This window comes from Triturus cristatus, chromosome 10 (genome assembly GCF_964204655.1).
Source record: "Triturus cristatus chromosome 10, aTriCri1.1, whole genome shotgun sequence".
NCBI lineage: Eukaryota > Metazoa > Chordata > Amphibia > Caudata > Salamandridae > Triturus > Triturus cristatus.
In genome coordinates, this window is record NC_140593.1 from 1,036,460,190 (window position 1) to 1,036,480,852 (window position 20,663).

At 44.7% G+C, this 20,663-nt stretch overlaps 1 protein-coding gene across 2 annotated transcripts in view; it reads left to right on the forward strand.

Moving 5' to 3' along the window:
* Positions 1–1,921: 1,921 nt before the first annotated feature.
* LDAF1 (lipid droplet assembly factor 1) overlaps positions 1,922–20,663 on the forward strand; it is a 136,610-nt gene continuing 117,868 nt past the window's right edge. The window contains exon 1 of one of the 2 annotated variants that reach the window (XM_085629112.1): positions 1,922–2,058. The gene's annotated coding sequence lies outside the window, so the exon portion shown is untranslated. The remainder of the gene's footprint in view (positions 2,059–20,663) is intronic. The other variant, XM_085629111.1, reaches the window with a different exon arrangement.

Consider the following 20,663-nt stretch of genomic DNA (forward strand, 5'->3'; position numbering starts at 1 on the left):
CTCCCCTGGGATCCCACTGTGTATTGTGCTACTTACGTTTGATTCTTTGCAACTGTATTATTTGATTTGTTTTGTATCCTCGTTTAGAGGATACTAGACAGTGTTATATATAATAAATACATATTTGTATAACTACTATGTGGTTTCCCTTTCATTTAACCAATACTATATGGTTGCATTCTGGTAAAACAGGCTGCTTAACATTCCTTCAAGACTTAGCCTGAAGGCTGCTCTCCATAGCTACCACTAGAATAGCATTCTATAAAGGTTATCTTTGACCTAATCTCCATAAGGGTGGTTTGGACTGGTACAAGGTGCCCACTTTAATCAGTGGACAGCATATACCAGGCCAACTTCTCACATCCCCACATCCCCCCCCCCACCTCAAGGAACTCAATTAGCTCCCTGTAAAGAAGAGATGCCAATTCAAGTCACTGACCCACGCGTACAAAGCCCTTCACAACATGACCGGCCTACCCCCATCTGATTTTCCACCAACCTGCTAGACAACTCAGTTCCACTTCCCTATCGATTGCCTCCCCCCCAACCCTTGCATCTAAAGAAGCATAAGCGGAGGACAATCCTTCTAGCGAAGGCATGGGACACCCTCCCCCGGCTGCTTTGTATCACCTCATCTCTACTGGAATTCCTAAAAGCACTCAAGACCTGGCTCTTCGACTGAGCCTATTGCACCCTGCAAGCACCGGGATAGCCTTGTGGGTGATTAGAAGGGCTGTACAAATCGATTGATTGATTGATGGATTGACCTACAGTTAAGTGACGCGAGCAAAGTGATGGAACCATACCTGATTTTGTTAGACCATAGCAGACAGCCCACCTTGTTTAGATGTCCCGGTTTGGTTGCCAGTTAGAGATCTCTGTGCTGTGAAAGGAGCCACCGGTGGAACAACTCACTACACAGGACTGCAAAGTGGATGCCCTGCATTTTCCCTGCCTGTGTTTGCTATGCATCACATATTGTGCATGAGCAGGGAAAATCAATGACAGTTGCCTCGCCCTCAAGGGCAACCCGGTAGCTTTATGAGGATGGACTACTAGGTCAGAGGTTTACTCTTGTGGAACCTTTATTTATTTAAAGGAGTTTCCTTATTCCAATTAGGATTTTATTTCGAGTTTTTGAAAGTTTTCCATTACTAGTGGTGGAAAAGGAGAGGCAATAATGTTTCAGCTTTCAAAAAAACAAAACCCTTGAAAAAAAAAAAACCTTGAAAAAATTTCTGTTGAACGGTTTAAGAATGCAAAGATTTAATTCATAATGTAGCAATTCCTACTGGAGTTACTGAGTACACCAGCATTAGGAAGAGGAAGGCTAACCACAGTAAACAAAGCTCACTCACTTAGGACATATCAGTTATGTTAAGGGATGTAATCTGGGTCAGAAGCCACATGTTCAACATCCGCATTCTGTAAATGTTAGAAACTTTCTCAAATACTTTTTACAGTCCTACTTTATATGTATTTTCGCCAATAGTTATTTCGCAAAATTCCATTTCAAACCTGAATTCTTTAAGAACATTAGACACAGAAAGGCGACTGTCCTTTCTTTTGAACTAGAAATTGGAAGTAACCTTAGAAAAGCGTCATTTCCAGCTCAAACACACTTATCTCACCGTGAAACGAATTCATAAATTGTGGCTAAAACGTTTTCGTAGCCGTTTTATCATCATTATCATTTATGATGCATTCAAGTCCTTTATAAAAGTTTTCATATATTATTATATTATCAGATATCGAATATTTATATTGAAAGTATGTGAAACTACAAATTGTCATAAAAAATACGAAATAGAATTGCAAGTGTGTTCGTTATGCTTGTGTGGATGCTGCAATAAAGCCGTTTAAAGATGGCCACTCGGTTTGCACTGATCCTTGCCCTCGTCGATGTTTACTCTCCTGGGTAGGGATTCTCAGCTAAACAGCTGCTTCACTGTTTGGGGTGGAAGACACAGCTGCAGGTGACGCCCTCCAGAGAAGGAGTTGCTTTCTGTGATGACTGGTCCGGACTATCAGGAAGAAGCCAGAGGCTGCCAATGCAGGGTAAGGTCCACATGCTCGTTATCTTCACCTTGCTCGGTCTAACGAATCATCTTGTAGACAGATATGATGTTCCTCTTGATTTCGGCCAGTTAGGACAAGTTTCCCATTGAAATGACTTGTCTGTTTAAAGAAACACACTGAATGTTTTTTAAAAAAAGATGACACGTGAGACAGTGAGGGGGCACACGGGCTGATTTCTGATCCCGAGTAAGAGCCACGAATTGTAATTTAGGAATGTGTTGTATTGTAATTTCATTTGGCGCAGGGGGCGGGGGGGGGCGGGATAGTTTTGCCAAGTGCCTTTCATCGTAATGCGTTTTGTGAGTTTTTATGGGGATTTCTCTACGTTTCTCCCTGATACTTTCCAGGACATACTCTAAAGCAGGCAGATGTCATCACCTGCCGCCTTAAAACGTTTGTTAAAATATGCAAATGTTATAAATAGATTAAAAAAATCTCTGGGAGCCTTCGTTGATAATTCTTAGCAGTTTGCATTTTCAATTCCCTTCTCAACGGTTTACTTAATAGTAGAACTAAGATACAAGGTGTTCCAAACTTTTACGTATCGCACAATATGGCACAGACATGTTTAAACGCCCTTGATCAACTACTTGTGTTCCTGCTTCCCCTGCGATGTTTTGACTAGCTACTGCTGATCCTTATTGCTCTAAATTCTTCTCCTCCGCGTCCCAGTACTTACAAAAGTTTGGACATACTTCTCAAACAGGCATCCTGTTTATACTTTTATCAGAAATCTCGGGTATGTCAATTGGATGCCTATGTAGCTCTTCCATTTCAGATTTTTTTTTTTTTTTTTTTAGCATTCTGGTGTGTGTTTTTATCCTATTATAACTTCAGTACCTCAAGAACCTTAATGCAAAGAAAACATCTGGAAAGGATTAGCCATTTGGACTGCAGAGCTCTGATTGTTTTTTTATCTCCATATGATGTCCTAGGGTCTTCCTCAAATTGAGGACAAGCTGTTTGTGTACAGAGACATCTAGAGACGCTAATTCTGGGTCGAAGAAGAGTAGGACTTGCAATAATAAATTGGAGCTCTACCTACTCTCTCTTTCTTGACTCGGCATGTACTAAATGAAATGACTACCAAAGACTTCACGGTTGCTTTTAAGCTGTCGACTTTCAAAGGACTACAGACGATGTTGGATAGCATACATGTGATTTTGATCCCAAATATGACAAGTTATATTTCAGTGACAATGTCTGCAATATCTCTATACCAAAACTGGTTGCAGCCACGTTGGGCACTTGTATTGCAATGAAAGTATCCGGTGATGCGCAAGTAGTACGACCTACTAGATGTGACCACCAACTCGTTCACCTACCCTCCACAGACTAAGGAAATGCATGATAAGCATGCACATAAACCATAGCTACTCCATCTTTCAATAGTCTACTTAAAGTAGCCTTCGAAGGTTTCATACCTTATTTTGCTGAGTACCATTTGGCAAATAAACCTGTGCAAGTGGAATGAAGAGTACTTCCTGGACCAAGTGCACAATGAATCTGATGTCCCAGGTACGTCTTACTATGGCTCTGCAAACTGGGCTACGTACAATCCCTTCAGCACTTGACTTTCAGTGGTAGTGGTGGCGAGCAGTCACAGGCTTCTCAAGGAGGTTAGCATGGAGGCAGGAGCAGCTGATGAGCTTGGGTGGGGGGCTTTGCCCTCCCCCCAACTTTACAGGTTGATAACGAAGATGGTAATCTTAGTTACCATCCATATATATATTTATTAAAATATGGTAAAGTGCCTTGCTTCATAATACATTGTCAGTGTCTGGCTGTCACTCTCTGACTCTCATTAACTCAAAGGTCAGGAATCCAGGCACTTTTTAAAGACACATGCATTGGTGTTCATATGCCACGCAGTCTAGTTTGACATATGGGCTCACCTTTTCCATTCTTGGGGGTCTTCAGGATCCACCCCCATATGACGGGCAGCAGCTCCACTTTTTCCAAGCAGCCCTTTTCTGCCCGTTGCTGCATGCCAATCGGTGCTGCCTCACACCTGACCTCCACCCTTTCCCAAGTCGTTTCAGGTTGTAGTGAGGTCAGCAACCTTCATTGACCCCATCCCATCCTGTGACGACTTGGGAAAGGGTGATGGTTAAACGGGTTATGCAGGAGCCTGTAAACATGTGACCCGACGACATGACATTGGGTTGCAAGAATTCTGTAAAGAGATACCCTGCCCAATGTGCATGCCATTTACAGCAGCCACTGCCATCCACTCCGCCTTGGCAGTGCTGAATTTAATTAGGAGGACATGTGTTGTGCATGGCTTGACCCGCCTCAGCAGCATCTTGCTTTTGCTTAGTGTGCCCTGGCCTGTGACCTGGAGACTTGTAGCCTCTCCTCTTCCAAGAAACATGTATGCCCTCTAAGAGCTTATGCATCAGCCGAGACATGAAAAAGGTTTAGATGAGAAAAGACCCACCCCTGAACTCTCCTAGGAAATGTCCAGCTCACTCGCAGCATGTGCAGTCTGTATGCTTTTCAACTATCACACCAAGGTGCTTTTTAATGCGTTTGCTATGAAAAAATAGCTATTTGCCAGACGGTTATTTCACTTCGCACTCGATGGTTCTTTTGAACTATTATGTGGTTTACATTGATTCAGTCATGTTGGAGAAGCATCAGCCCTCCTTTTCCAAGTCAAAACTCAGAATCCTCATTCTGTGTATCTTAATTGGTGCAGAGATCTCGTTCTCATAGAAACCGCACTGGCAGGCAGCAAGCCGGTCACGCATCCTATTGCTCAGCTCGCCTGTAAAACCTTCTCATTTATTTTGCAGTTTTATGTAGCTGACCCAAAGGTATCAGTGTTCTCTACATGAGCACCAGAATATGTTGAAAATTGTTTGGTCACAGGGTAATTTGCTTTGAATCACAGGACGTTGAGCCCAACAGCAAGGATTTAGTCCTGGGTCCTGAGCTCCCAGAGACGCAGCTCTAGATGCAAGGCCACATCTCCTTCCCAGATCAGTAGGTTATTATTGATGGTTCCTTTGTCAATTATTTGCCCTTCCCAAGTCAGTAGGTTATTATTGATTTTTCTTTTGTCAATGTTTTAAGATATGATAAAAGCATTGTTTGCAATGTGAAATAAAGGAGACATGACTGGGTGAATGAAGAGAGATTGAATCTCCAAGTCAGTATCATACTTGGCCTCTCTCCATTCTGGCAGATATTGGCCCTTCAGTGTAAGAGTGCGATCCACTTACCATGTTTATTCCATCCATGCTGTCACTCTGACAAGGTTGTTTCTTTTGGCGAACTTGGAATATGATGTACATTTTCAGTGATTTCTAGTCTGTAAAGTAATAATGCATGGGCTGGTGTACATTTTTACTTCACTCACATAGGTCTGAGCTGTTCCTACAGCATCGTAATCAGCTGTTCGGATTCATTTCCGACCAACTCATTTGGATGGAGACGGTCGGAAAGGAATCCGAACTGGATTTCTGAACGGCTTCTGATGGGCTCGGAGAGCTCGTTTGCCATTCGGAAAGCCTCCAGTAATACCAAGGGTGGCTCTTTCTGCCCAAGGGATCACAATGTCGGATTCCAACAGCCTTTCTGTGCCGGGCTTTCCGACACAGAAAGGCTGTCGGAAGTCGACTTTGGGGGCCCCCAGAAGGGCCCCTATGTGTACACGGCCTCTGGTTGGAGGCCGAGGGGGCACGTACGTTTCACCTGTTGATCCCAGCACCCCATGGCAGGCCCCTAGAGGTGCCTTCCACGGGGTGCAGGGATGAACTGCACCTCTTCTCTTTACAATGAGAGCATGCATTCTGGTTGGAATGCGTGATCCCATTGTAAAGAATAGGAGTGCAACCGAACAGTGTTCGGTCGAATTCCAATTGCTGGGTTGGACAGGAGGCCGGTCGGTCGGTCCCGAATCGATGTCAGACGGACTCGGGTCCGTCTGACATCGAAATTGGGCACATAGTCGTCAAAGTCAGGAAAACGTTCCCTTGGTGAAGTATGTAAAGATTACTGATATCCTGATGCTGAGCACACCTAGGTTTTCCTGCGGGCTGGGTTGCTTGGTGCAGCTGGCCCAAGGGTGTGACGTCCTATCGCAAGAAATACTCAGGTGATTGACAGCAGGTACAAGTTGCACAAAGGGGGTCTGGGGATGGCATCTGTATAGGGACCTGGAGGAGTCACTGGGTTCTGTGGCAGAAAAAGACAATTGGAATACCAAGTAAACAGGTTTTAAAGCTACAAGCAGAGACAGTATGGGGGTGAGGGGCACTCAGGGCTTCGCTTAGGATATGAAGTGCAGAACAGGACATTGAAGTGGTTTCAAACGGCGTCAGTCGATCTCCTGCCATACGCACCTGTTCACTGATACAGGAGCCGTTTGCCACACGAGTTAAGGGTCTCTGAACCTGCTTTTAATCTAAATGAAATTACCAGTTCTAACTTACCAAAAAATACAAAACTTAAAAGGACATTCATGGGGGCGGAGCTAGCCGAAATGAGAGATGGCCGCATTGTGATCAAGCTCCTCTCGGACGCCTATAAATCAGCTACAAATCCTGCACATAAAGAGCTCCTGGAACTAGAAATGAATCGGCTTGCAGGAAGGACACCACTATACTCGTGAAATTGCGGTTACGAGGTCCTGGAGAGCATTTTTTACTGCCGCACAGAGAAGAGCCGTAAATGGGGCCTAGTAGACAAAAACAAAAGTAGAGCACTGAGCTGACGTAAGAGGCCCAGCCGAGACGTAGAGCACGATTGTCGGCGAGATCGAGACCGGTCTTAGGATAAACTGCCTGCGACTTGAAACGCTTGTGAGCTGTGTGGGCACCTCCGACTCTATTGACACACAAAGCTGGTGCTGTCGGACAGGAGGAGGGCGCAAAGGGAATGAGGGGTCGGAGAAATCAGCTGTCCGCCAACATTGCCTCTGGAGCTACAGACCGCAGCATATGTGCGTCTGCTGCGCGGTGAGTGGCTACGCAGATAAACGCAGCGCCCCTCAGGGTAAAGCGTGACCGATTAAAAGAAAAAAAAAAGTTTTTGGTATACCCGGGACCCGAGTGGAGATCTGTGCGGGGCGCCCGGACGGCTAGGAGTACAGCTGAGCCAAAGACCGGCCGTGGCCAGAGAGGAGTGCGCGACCGCTCTGCGTTGCGGCCATTACACTCTTAGACAAATTGGGCATTATACTACACGAACTGCCAGAGCCACAGGAGACGTGGAAAAATCGCGGAGGGTGCTTCTGTTGGTGGCGCTGCAGCCATGCACCTTCTGAACTTGGATTTGTGGGACACTGCAGCTACGACCTACAAGTAAGAATACTGCACACTGCCACACACGGGTCCACCAGGCACAAAGCCACGAAAGCAAACCACGTGGGGAGGGTCCTGAGAAGTGATGTGGGGCCTTCCAGTAATTTGGGACTGATGGCGGATGGTTGGGATTGCTGAGAAATCCCTCTGAACCACTGGGCCACAAAACATCATTTTGTCTGTGAGTAGCCGGGTCCATTGATCATTCCACAGAATCTCAGCCAGTGAAGGAGGGGAAAGACCCCCATCAGTGGGGCATCGCGGACAGGTGGAGTCCACCTTGTGCACATTAAGCGCAAACCGCCTAGGGTAACCAAAAGGGGAGAGCTGTTCATCTGAACTGCCCCTGCGCAGGCTGGGAATCACTACACCACCATACCAGTAACTGCGCGAACCCACGCAACGATGCCTAAAGCGGAGTGAGGGATACCTGATCTCGACCGAAAAAAGGATTTAGTTCATTCTGTCCTTCCAAGCTCAGAAACATGGGCAAACCGGATAGACATCAGCCCAATTTTGACCAGTCCAAAAAAACAACAGAAACCAACCCAGACGACTAACGGGCACAGGCGACAGCGATTGATGGAAATATCACAAATGGCGATGTGCAGGCCATGTTTTCCACTATCCAAGCTGCTCTCACAAATATTGATGGCAAGATGGACTCCCTCACATACAGGATGGACCGCATGTCTGAACGCATGGACCGCCATAAGGAGAGGATAGATATGGCAGAACGCCGCAAATCCGAAGCTGAAGATATCCACAACCAAATGGAAATCAAACAGGGCAAAATGGAGAAAAAACTATTAACACTGGCAGCGAAAACAGAGGATTTGGAAGCGAGGTCCTGTAGAAGTAACATACGCTTGATGGGCATTGCAGAAACAACAAACGCAGGGCCCACGGAACAATATGTGGAACGGCTGCTGATCACCCTACTGGGCAAGGACAGCTTCTCTGATGCCTTCATAGTGAAAAGGGCGCATAGGGCCTTGGCCCCACCGCCACCACCGGGCTCTCGGCCTAGACCGATCATAGCCAATCTATTGAACTATAGGGATCAGGATGCGGCGCTCAGAAAGACTCGGGAGCTGGGCGCTTTGAAACATGAGGGGATGGAGGTGTCACTGTACACTGACTTCACGCCAACAGTTCAAGAGGCGAGGAAGAAATTTGATTTGGCAAAAAGGAAACTTCGGGATCAAAATATCAAATATGCAATGTTGTATTCCGCCTGGCTCAAGGTGCTGGAGGATGGAAAATCCAAGATCTACAATGGCCCTAAAGACCTTTTGAAATATCTCCAACAGAAAGGCTCACAGTGCACTAGAAAGAAATCTCCAAGAGAGCGACAAGAGGACCAATCAGCTACATCGGACGTGGAGTGATGCCCAAGAAACCACAAGCATTATGGATGCTTTCTTGATTCAGCACTTTTCAGACCTAGTAAAGTAACTCACGTCTATGCAAGAACAACGAGGTACTTAATTCTACGGTATTATAAAGATTGCTCCTGCAGACTGTACTCAAGATGCAGAACAGACGGCAAGTAACTGGAGCAGATCTTAGGTGCACAGCTGGTTTCAAGTGAATGTAACATCTTTCACGTAATCTGGTCAGACAGCGCCTAGAGACCCTTGTGGTTATAACGCGCCATATAAATTAAATAAATAAATAAATAAATAAATAACTGCATACTGTCGGAATGTGGTAAGGACTCCTGGCAGAAATACACACAATTGTGGGGTGAACATGCGTGAGGTCCATGGCGGCTATAGACTGTTACATAAGAAATCGTATTAGACCCGGTCCGACCGGGGGCCCCGCCTGTTGCCCCCTAAAATTGGACACCACTGACGCAAGTGATATATAGAACATCAGTTGACACTGTTAGATGCTCTGGCGTGCATTAGTAGTATACAGTGGTGTCCCCCCTGTAACTATTGCAGGGGTATCAGAGTTGGGCAGCTCCCGCCCCTTAGTGTGTTCCACACCAGTTAGTTTTTTTTCTTTTATCGGGATGGGGGGCTTGCGGGACAAGGGAGTTGTTACACATTTTATGGGATTGTCTCCGCTGTAAGGGTATGGTGGAGTGGGAGGGGGAAGGGGGGAACATCAACACAGAAAATTTCGACCAGCAGCAGAGATGTAGAAAGAGGCACATGTGGTAATATATACGTATTTACAGACACCCAGCAATTGAAAGATGGCCACAGGTGGAGACACGGATAATACTCCAACACAACATAGAACATTGACGTTAATGACCTGGAATGTTTGTGGACTTCATAACCCGGCGAAAATATGCAAAGTCCTTGCTTATCTGGACAGGCATAAACTAGACGTCGCTTGTCTACAGGAAACACACTTGACAGATCTCAGAGAGCATAAGCTGGGTGCAAGATGGGCAGCGTACAGGATGGCATCCTCCTAGTCCTTTTATGCCAGAGGAGTAATGTTACTGATCAAACGGAACACTCCGTTCATGCATATTAAATCCATCAAAGATGATCAGGGTCGCTATGTGACAGTACAGGGTAACTTTGGGGTCACTTGTATAACAATTGTCTCTGTATATTTTTCCAGCACTGATGACCCAACTTTTTACACACAGACATGGAGTAAATTACGTGAGCTCCAACCTGCAGCCATTATAAGGGGCGAGGACTTTAACACATGTTTAGACCCAGCGCTAGAGAGATCAACTGGGAATGATAGATACGGTAAACAATCGGCTAGGGTCCTTAGTGAGGGAATGGAAGAATGGGATATGGTAGATATATGGAGAATGCGACACCCAGACTGTGAGGAAGGAACTTCCCTGTCATTAACACATCAGTCATGGTCTAGAATTGATTATTGGCTTATGACACAAGCCGCTTGTCACATTAACTACTGAGGTAGAACATTTACCCAAAACGCTGTCAGACCACGCTCCGGTACGCCGCTCTCTTACTATCCCCACGCACACTTCAAGACAATTCACATGGAGATTACAATAAATGCCCTTCAATACCAGGTATTTCGCAGTGGAGTACAACAGGAGATAGTGGACTACTTTGATCATTATTCCGGCTCGGTCAGTAGCGCTAAGACATTGTGGAAACCTTTAAGGTCACTATCAGGGGACATTGCATTAGCATGCAGTTATATTACAAGATATCCAACAACTAAAAAGGATTGAAACAGATATCAGTAGACTGGAGGCCGAATACACCACATCTCAGGATAACTCTATATTAGCCAACATCAGACAAAAGACAGATGAATATCATGAATTTGCAGATGACGAGATAAAATACATTTCGCGCAAATACACAGCCAGGTGTTATGGAGAAGGCGGCAGACCGGGCCGGGCACTATCATACAAAATAAAACCAGCACATACAACCACATACATAACCCAGCTCCACAATGAACAACATTAATTAATCTATGACACTCCAAGCATATTAGACTGTTTTACCCAATACTATGCTAACTTATACACCACTCAGTCGACGGTATCCACGTCTGAAATAAACGAATACTTAGATGACATAGCACTGGCGTGGTTATCTGACACACACCGCAAATATTTTTGCCATTATATCACAAAAGATTAAATCAAGGAGGCAATCAACTCCCTCCCAAACAATAAGGTTCCGGGCCTGGATGGACTCCCGGGAGAGTTTTATAAGGCATTTTGTGACTTACTGATCCCTCATTTAGCAGAAATGTACGAAGAAGCCTACGAAGACGGCACACTCCCAGAATCCTTACGGGAAGCGCTATTGATAGCGCTACCTAAACCGGATAAGGATGTCACTAAATGTGACTCCTACATGCCGTTATCCTTTATCAATATAGACGCTAAAATATTAGCTAAAATTATAGCATCACGAATACAACAGTTACTATGTAACCTAGTCCTGCCAGACCAAGCAGGCTTCATGCCGACACGGTCCACTACGCACAACATACGCACTATACTTGCGCTAGATCATCATTTAGACACAAACACGCCAGCCACCGCGGCCTTTTTGGATGCGGCGAAGGCCTTTGATTCAGTGGAATGGGTTTTCATGTTCACAGTGCTGCGCTGGATGGGGTTCCCAGAACCGGTTTTGAAATTGATATCACTATTGTACACTGAACCTAGGGCGAGGGCCAGAATAAATGGGAACACGTCCGACCCAATCAACATAACACTGGGTACTAGACAGGGTAGCCCGCTGTCACCAATGCTGTTTGCGTTAACTTTCAAAGTTCGCCAAAAACACTACATGTCAGCCTTACAATGCAATCTTCGGCCCATAGGCAAATCTCTATATGCAGATGACATGGTCCTATATACAACCCACCCAGACACCAACTTAAATCCACTCATCAGAGAATATATTCAATTTGAACTTTACTCGGGTCTCTGGATAAACTGGGACAAATCCGTAGTTATAACCCTCACGGCTGCAACTCCACAACCAAATTTAGAATACCCCCTGAACTGGCGGACAGACCCGGTAAAATATCTCGGGATATGGATACACCGCAACCCAGAAACGGTAATTACAGAAAACTATGGAAGAGCACTGACAAAACTGGAGGAACAGGTAGATAAGTGAATACAAATGCCCCTCTCCTTAGCTGACAGAATAGCCCTGCAGAAAATGATTGTGCTACCTAGGTTCCTATATCTTTTCTGGAATATACCGATATGGCTAACACATGCGCTGTTTCGAAGATTAAGGTCTGCTTTACGACGCTTAACATGGGCGGGTAAACCTGCTAGAACTAGCTGGAAAATCTTAACACAACCATACCACCAAGGACGATTTGGTGCACCGGACCTTCAGTTACGCTTCTACTGTGCACAAGCACAGCATGCTCACTATTGGACGAAACCCCATGCACATATCCCACACATAGCAGTAGAAGGAGTATGGTGTACACCCCATGCCGCTGGAGACTTTTATAACTGACCCGAAGAAATTTACGCCGCGAGAAACAATACAAACGGTATACTGCACCTCTAGGGTATGGTACACACTGGCATATAGAGCAAACAAACTCCCAATATACGCCACGGCGCTTCCAATGGCTCGACACCCCAAACTCACAGTGACTCAGGAAAAGAAGATGTCAACACTGCTAGTAGAGATGGGGCTGTCTACAATGGGAAGCATGTTCCCACATAACAAATTAATTTCACTAGAGGACACATCACTCTGTGCACATCAGACGCCATTAAAGAAATTTGCCTATTTGCAGTTGCGTATGGCACTTGGGGAACTATACACATCGTTTCCAGACGAACCCACACAGCTTGAATGCCTTACCAATACTTTTAACAGCACTTGCACAACAGAAACTAGTGATGCGACTGTACAATGCATCACAAGAAGAACAGGTCAGAGAACCTAACATTGCAGTTCGCAGGTGGGAAGAAGCGCTTGGCGAACCAATAGACGAACATGACTGGCAATATAGCTTCACACAACTTCAACTACTTGCGTCAAACTGTAACTTGGTATTATCCACTTTAAGTTCTTACACCAAATATACTACACTCCAGCCAAGTTACACAAATTTGGACTTAGAGAAAACAATCAATGTCACAAATGCAACGCACCAGGAGCAGACTTCCTGCATATGTCATGGGCATGCCCGCAACTTCACAGGTACTGGCAAGACTTCACAAATACGCTAACGGCCATGTTATCAGAGTAGATACCAAACACACCATTAGTATGCATTCTGGGGGTACGCAAAATCAAATTAGCTAGACGCAGGAAGTTTCTTGCAGTCTCTTTATTACTTGCTAAATGGCGGATAGCCATGCGTTGGGGAAGCAAAAGGCCTCCAAGACTCAAAGACTGGATCACAGACATGACCTACTGCAGAGAAACACTAGAGGCATATGCAGAAGGAATACCACAGGCTTCACGCCCCAGAGACTTCTGGGAACCACTAATACAATACCTGCAATCAACGCAGGAAGAGACAGACATATCATAATGGCAGACCTGGGATCCACAACACTCGGACCCTACCTAGAAGAACAATGTTGCTAAATAGGGGTAACTCGGGCATCATGAACAATAACAGTTCAGGACACAACAACAGAACTAAACATTGATGTAGAGGTCATTAACTCAGTATGTATCGTTGTGCCATGAACATTGTTAATTGTACCATACTGTGGAAAGATATCAAGTGACTTTCTACTAATAGTATGTACGGATGATTCATATTACTTTTCTAATGATATGCTGCTGGTTGGACAAAAAAATAAAAAAAAATAAAAGGACATTCATGCAGAAGCAATTTGTCTGATTTTGAAATTTCACTCCACCCTAAAGACAGTACAACCTCTGAAAGAGATGGGCCTCACCACTTTCTAACTTCACTAGCTGCCACTTGGCGGAGATACATCAAGCTCAAGACAGTATAAATGCTTGATTGTCCACTGCAAAGTTTTTTATAAAAGAGAAATACTTTAATACATTTTAAAATGTAATACTACACCCTACAAAACTCGGGTACCCACCTCTTTTGTGTAAAGCCCTTGTTTTAAATGTGAAGATAAGCCACCATGTGCTCCCTCCTCCACATCCACCTACTCTACTTTAGTATCAGGGTAATTCTGGTGTGGGTCTCGTGCACAGGTGTAGTGCTTGCCCTTTCCCCCGCCAGAGTTGTTCTCAGTCTGTCAGTCTTAGATCCTTCACCAATGTGGGTCTTTCTAGTTGGCTTCGCTGGTCCTCCGCATACTTCAGTCTGTGTCCTTTTCTCTCGGAGTGAAAATGCACCAGCCTTCATCTCCGACCTAGGGGCAAATATGGGCTGCACAGGGGAGTCCAGAGGCAGGCACTAGTGCAGCTGTCTTTGGATCAGGTCCCCTCTCACGATTAGTCAGCGGCTCAGTAGTGCAAACTACCCATGTGGGAGGGGGGGATCAAGGTGGTGGTGCAGTAGGCTTTCGGCATCGGATGCAGGTGGCAACAGTTGGACTGCTTTTAAGTATTTCACATCTGGACTGTGACAGCAAAATCTGATCCGGTGCCCTTACGGTCAATGCCTCGAGCAGCCGCAGTCAGTGCAGCACACATCAAGAGACCAATGCCTTGAGGCAGCATCTTCTCATACCACAGTGTAGTCCATTCAGGCGCACTTTAACAAGTGCCATATGGTTGCCAACTGTCAATCCTTCAGCGATGCTCGGGCACACATGGGCAAGTGCTGCAGCCTGCAACAGCATGGGTCTATTTGGGCACCCTTCAAGCAAGTGCCATGGACCAGCAATTGGCATGTTTTGTTGTAGTGCGCCACTCAGGCACATGTTGACAGTGCCACGGATCCTTCACTTCAGATCGGGTCGTGGGCTCCAAAAGCTGAACATACCGGTCACATTTTAAAGAATCTTTGAGGAACAGAACCTAGCTGTGGGGGTTTGTCAAAAGCTCTTGCTACTGCTGGAAATTGGCTTCTAGTATAGAGATGTCTCTCTCTCCTTCCCGTTTCTTTCCGACAGGCCACCTCCCACCAGTCCAGGACAAGGAGATAGCACTTCCTTCTGACCAGTTTCCACAAGATGTCTCCTTACCTCTGGGAAGCTGACTTTCTTGCGTACACCTGCCCTGGTTACGCAGCAGGCCATCTCAGTACAGTGTGAAACACCCCTTCCTTGTTTAGGGGGCACTTCGAACAAGTGGGTTAACAGCTCCCACTTGTACGGAGGTATCACAGACAGCAGATGCGTATTAGCTTCCCTATTACTCTCCATCTATATTAGCGATTTATTGGGCGTCTCTCTCAAATTAAAAATTACCCTCCTAAATTAGCACAAGGTGACATATAGTGTTTAATGTATGCCGATGATATAGTTATACTCGATCATACCCCGATAGGCCTGCAAAGAACCCTGAATGAACTAAATCTTACGCAACTGAAAATTCTCTGGTACCAAATATTACTAAAACTAAAGCACTCCCTTTCAGTGGCAGAAAGAAAGCTTTACCTTATTTATGGTCATTAGGAGGCGAACCGATCGAGACAGTAAAAGAGTATGTCTATTTGGGCTGTATTTTTACTTCTAATTTACAAGATACAGCCCACCTCCAACGCATAAGTCGGAGGTCAGAATCCCACGTTGGGGCTTTACAGAGACTGTATCTCTCTACGGGAAATAGACATTTTACACCAATGTTGGAGGTTTATGGCATGAAAATCCCTCCGATTCTATCATATGCCATGGAATACACACAAATGAAAACATGGCAATCTATAAAAGTAAAGGAAGGAACCATACTCCGAAAATTGTTGCATTCGGTACCAGTTCAAGCACTCCGTCTTGAGCTATCTGTAACGGGAATCTTTGCTAGAGTAATTTCAAATATCATTTGGTGGGCGTATTACATGCAGCGCTAGACACTTTAAAGCATCTGTTAAAACGGGAGACTTTTAGAGAGGAAGTGTCTGGGTATACTTTTAATAGGAATATGTTAAAAGCCTTTGAGGTCTCTCAATGCACTTTTACAGGAGTGGTCCCCAGCACACTTGAAATTGTTTTTAAAACATTTAAGCCCTAGAATCAGCTATGAATTGGATAAAGAGCATTGCATTCAATTGAAGCATTATAAAGTGTTTGCTGAAAGCATAGAATTTAAAACCTACGCTCCCTATTTACGTTTTCAACTAGAGCACGGGGTAAGGCGCTGTATACTACTCTTACGTTTGGGTACACTCCCTTTAGCAACATTCTTAGCTAGCTGGTATGGTACAAATAACCCCAAAGGCATATGTGAATTATGCAAAGGAGGCCGACAGGATTTGCTTAACGTTTTATTAATCTCTCCTAATGCGAGTATACTAGCGGCACAACGACGTTATATAATTCCAATTCAATTAAAGTATAATGCATTTTTGGCCCAAGATTTAATTATGTTGTGTAACTCTCCAGTCAATGAATTTGTGTGCTATAACTTGTATACGTTGTTAAAAAACTTTCTGAAGCTGTTCTAAAGTTAAAACGCACAATCAGAATGTTTTGTTTTATTTTATTGAATGTTGTATGGGTAGGCGATAGAACATTGTTACTTCTCCATTTTATAGTATGTTTTAAAAGTAAAAGTTTTACCCTCTTAATTATTATAAACTCAATAATAATAATTTTATATCTGTATTTGTTGATCTCAGTTGAGGTCTGAATCAAATAAAAAAATTACTGACAGCAGATGTGTATTGTTAGTCTGCACTTTTAGAACCAATTTGGGTTGAGTCACCTTTCATGTGCCCTTCTCAAACTGACTTTCAGACTCGAACTTTCACATACTCCTCACTGCGCATACTGGAGCACCCACAACAGCGGAGTTACAAAGAGATGTGAATATTTTCCATCCGCTAATCAACGGACAGTTATTAATCAGGACGAGAGACAAAATGCTGGCCTCTTCCAAAGGACCATTAACAACCTGAACAGAGGTGGTGGCTAAACCACCTTATTGAATTACTAAGGGGGCGCCTGATGCCTCTTTTCCATTTCACTGTGTAGTTCCCTTCCCTCCATTCTCAGGAATATCAGCAATACACTTTTACTGTCTTGGAAAGTCACCTCACCTACATTTTGTGTACATTAACAGGTTAGCCATTTTCAAAATTTAACCCACTGGCCTCCTTCTCTCCGACAGTCACAAATCATGTATCACATGGACTACAGGCACGCGTTCGCTGGGCTATCAGCGCAAAGATTTGGGTCTAGCTTTCGAGCTTTACAAGAGTGGGCCTTTAGGCCACCTCTTCCTTGACACAGGTAAAAAGTTGGTTACGACTAAATGATCACTGGAACACAGAATGCTGCTACCACTGCTCTACATGCTAGTACTCGTGACCGAAATGGTAGTCCGCTATCATTTAAGAGAATGTGCTTGGTTTGGTGTGCCTCTCTGGGTCTAGGACAGCACTCATGTCAAGGAATTAACCTAGGTTTTCGCGTACATGCTAAATTAGTGTGAGGCTTTGTCCATTTATTGTGAAAAACAGGATTCAATGTACTCCGATTTAGGTATTTAGGGAAGGGGACACAACTGTACACCATGCAGGGAACTTTCTTGTCCCAACAGTCCCTGGTCTTCCATTTACCCAGTGCATACATGTACATAGTATGCTATTACCTACCACGGAAATGCAGCCCAAAGTGCAATGATACCCTTTTTTTAATCTTTTCTTTATTTTCTCCATGATGATGTTTTTTTTTTCTCTATTATGCCTACAGAAGAGGACTTAATCTTTCCCTTTGCTGGAATAAAACTCCAACAATTTCCAGGGTGGGAAAGGGTCAGATTGGAGTTTGTGAAGGTCAACCAGCTCTTAGATTTGTGCACGTTCACAATTTCTCAAGGCAAACCTAGCTTTGACCTGTCCACTCCACACTCTTTTCACTGAGTCTACTACTGCAGGTTTTTTTTCTCTTCAAGTGGTAAAATCTGCAATAGCAATACCATGTACACCTATCTCGAATCCTTTTGTGAATTCCTGACAGCTGTTAATGGAAACAGATTTACCTGAAAACATGTTTGCAGCATAAAGTGGCTTTTTAGGTCTCGCCTAGCGTTGCAGCGCGAATGCGCTGCCATCGCTTTACGAGCCATGCAGTATATACTGTAGTGTGGAAGCTTCGTGGATCTCCGCCCAGTCTCTGCCCATTGGCTTTTGTCTTAAATGCTGCCTTCCGATTGGTTTGAGGGTTGTTAGTCCCTCCTCATTCATCATTTGTATCCTTCCACAGCTATTGGCCCTTTACTCCTAACACTATTTTCTTCCCTGTCTCCCCACCCACCGCCCCCTTCCTCAGTCGGTGACATCTCACACTACCCCCCCTCCTGTTCGTATTTTCTTGCCTGCCGGCACTTCCGTTTTCATCTTTATTATTGCCACCTTGAAATATGCGAGTTCAAGATGCATGCTGTACAAAAACTTCTCGTGTTTAATGAGCTAGATTTTAATGTTACTCTAAATATGATAAGACTCTAGGCAACATTCGAGGTATGCATGGCAACTGATGCCTCTTAGTTCACAAATGGCATTGTTGTCGGGCGGGAGGAGCGGCAATGTTTTAACTCCTGCTTAAAAAAAGGACTTTTAATAACTTCCTCTCAATTCAGTGCTATTCTTGTGTACTGAGGTGACGCACTAAAGAAATGCACTTTTTTAATTCTGAAGAGACATTATCGCACATTTACATCATGTTTACTGTATAATTAACATTCCGATCATTTTCACGGCTCGCCCACTGGCTCGTAAACGCTTGACTCGTCTCGGGCTGGCTCTACCTGCTAATTAATATATTGGCTTGCGCACCTCTAACAAAGAGAGATGAATGGATACATGACAGTGAGCCCGGTAGATGGTAGAGAAATAGACTGGTGCAGACAAACAGACAAAGTCAGTCTCCTTTGCCTCACGTCAGAATCATCACTTTCAATAACCTGGAAATCTGCCGGCAACTCCTGCATGTCCCAACCTCATCCCCCTCACCTAGTCTTAGCAGAAGTGGCAAATTCTGAGCTGAGCTGAGCCCTGCTGATGGAGAGGAGCACAGCAGAGTCTGTAGAAGCGCTGGGATTCCTAGCCTCTCCGGGCGAGCACCTAAGCCTTCCGGGTGCCTTCACACTCAGGATAAATGAATACATTTTGTTCTGTGCTTTAGTCACCCCTCTGTGAGCACTGTCTGGTAGATGGAGCTCTGTGTTAATAAACACATTCAGAGAGGTGGTTGTGTACAAACAAACAGCCACAATATCGTATGTTTTGAACGTGTAGTTAAATACCTGCTCATCGAGTACCTCATTGGCTGATCATTCCATGACACCACCAAAATTACATTTGGACACATTTGCTCAACTGTAAAACACTCCCTTCTATGGGTCATTTAACAACTCGGGGCTTTGGGGCTAGGTAACCTACTTTGGATGCTGTGTAAAAGAGTAAATACAAAAATGAATGCAATGAAACTAAGCAACCAGTACTGTCTAAAACACTGTGAAAACTGACACGCATTCTGGCAATGTGTTTAGTTAATGTCGATTTTCTCATAGATGCGAGTAAAGTACTCTTAATATCTTAATGAAAACTGCACACTTTTAACTAATAGCACCGGGCGACCTTTGACAACTAGGCAATGAATACATTTGTATGTACCCCCGAAGCCCCCCTTCCCCCCGCCCCCTTGGCAAACTTCATTGCCTCCCAGTGTTTGTGGGATAACCAAGATGCAGGAGAGTGAGTCAAATAGTCTAGAAAATGAAAGAGATACCGGGATTCGGTCCCATGCTCCGATCCCGATCGCGTTGGTTAGACTGTAAGCACTACTTTTTTTAATTGAGTTTCGCATTAGTAAAGCTCCACGGTGTGCATGTGTGGCGACACTTCACCCATGAGGTATGTGCCAAGCAATTGTTGACACAATCCACACTTTGCATCTTTTTCAATATATTTATTACGAAGTGCAGGACCTTCCCAAGGGATTTTGCACACTACATACATTCACTCCAAAAATAAAACGTGTAGGTAAAAAACATTGCCATTTACAACGTCAATAGCTCTAACTCACAAATGTGAGACCTATTTGCATTGCAAATGCTTGTTTTAATTGACCCCTCTATCTAGGTATATCGGCATCTCTTTGCGGTCTCTAGCATTTGCCATTGTTCATTTTGGGATATGTATACACCGAGAGACAGAAACCATTTCAGTACTGTGAACAGATGTATGAGACTACTGGCATGACATCATTATTATTATCACCAGTTGGTGGCCGTCACCGATCGGTGGTAGGGAGGTGGGAGGGGGGAGAAGACGCGTGAGGTAGGGGGGAGGACGCGGGGGAAGCGGCTATGAAAAAAAGATTTTAAAAACTTAGATTTTTGCCCCTTCCTTGCCCATTTCTCCTCTGTAGTCCTCCCTTGCTTGGCTACAGGAAGCACACCAAGGCATTCAGTCAGCCAATCACAATGCTGCCTAAGCAGCGTTGTGATTGGTCTAAGCGCTGTTTTTTTGGCACTCAGATACTGACTGGTGCCTGTGCATGTTCTCCACGTAGGCTGTAATGCAACCTGCATGGAGAACATGCGAAGTGCGCAAGACTGTATTGGGCAGCCCGAGAGGGCCGTCCAAGCAGTCATTGCGCAAATTACGGGGGAGCTACCACTCCTCCCCTCACGTAAAGCTGTGGGCGGAAGTAGGAGAAAAGAAAATGATAATGCTTGTTATCATTTTAATTTATTTGCCATTCACTGC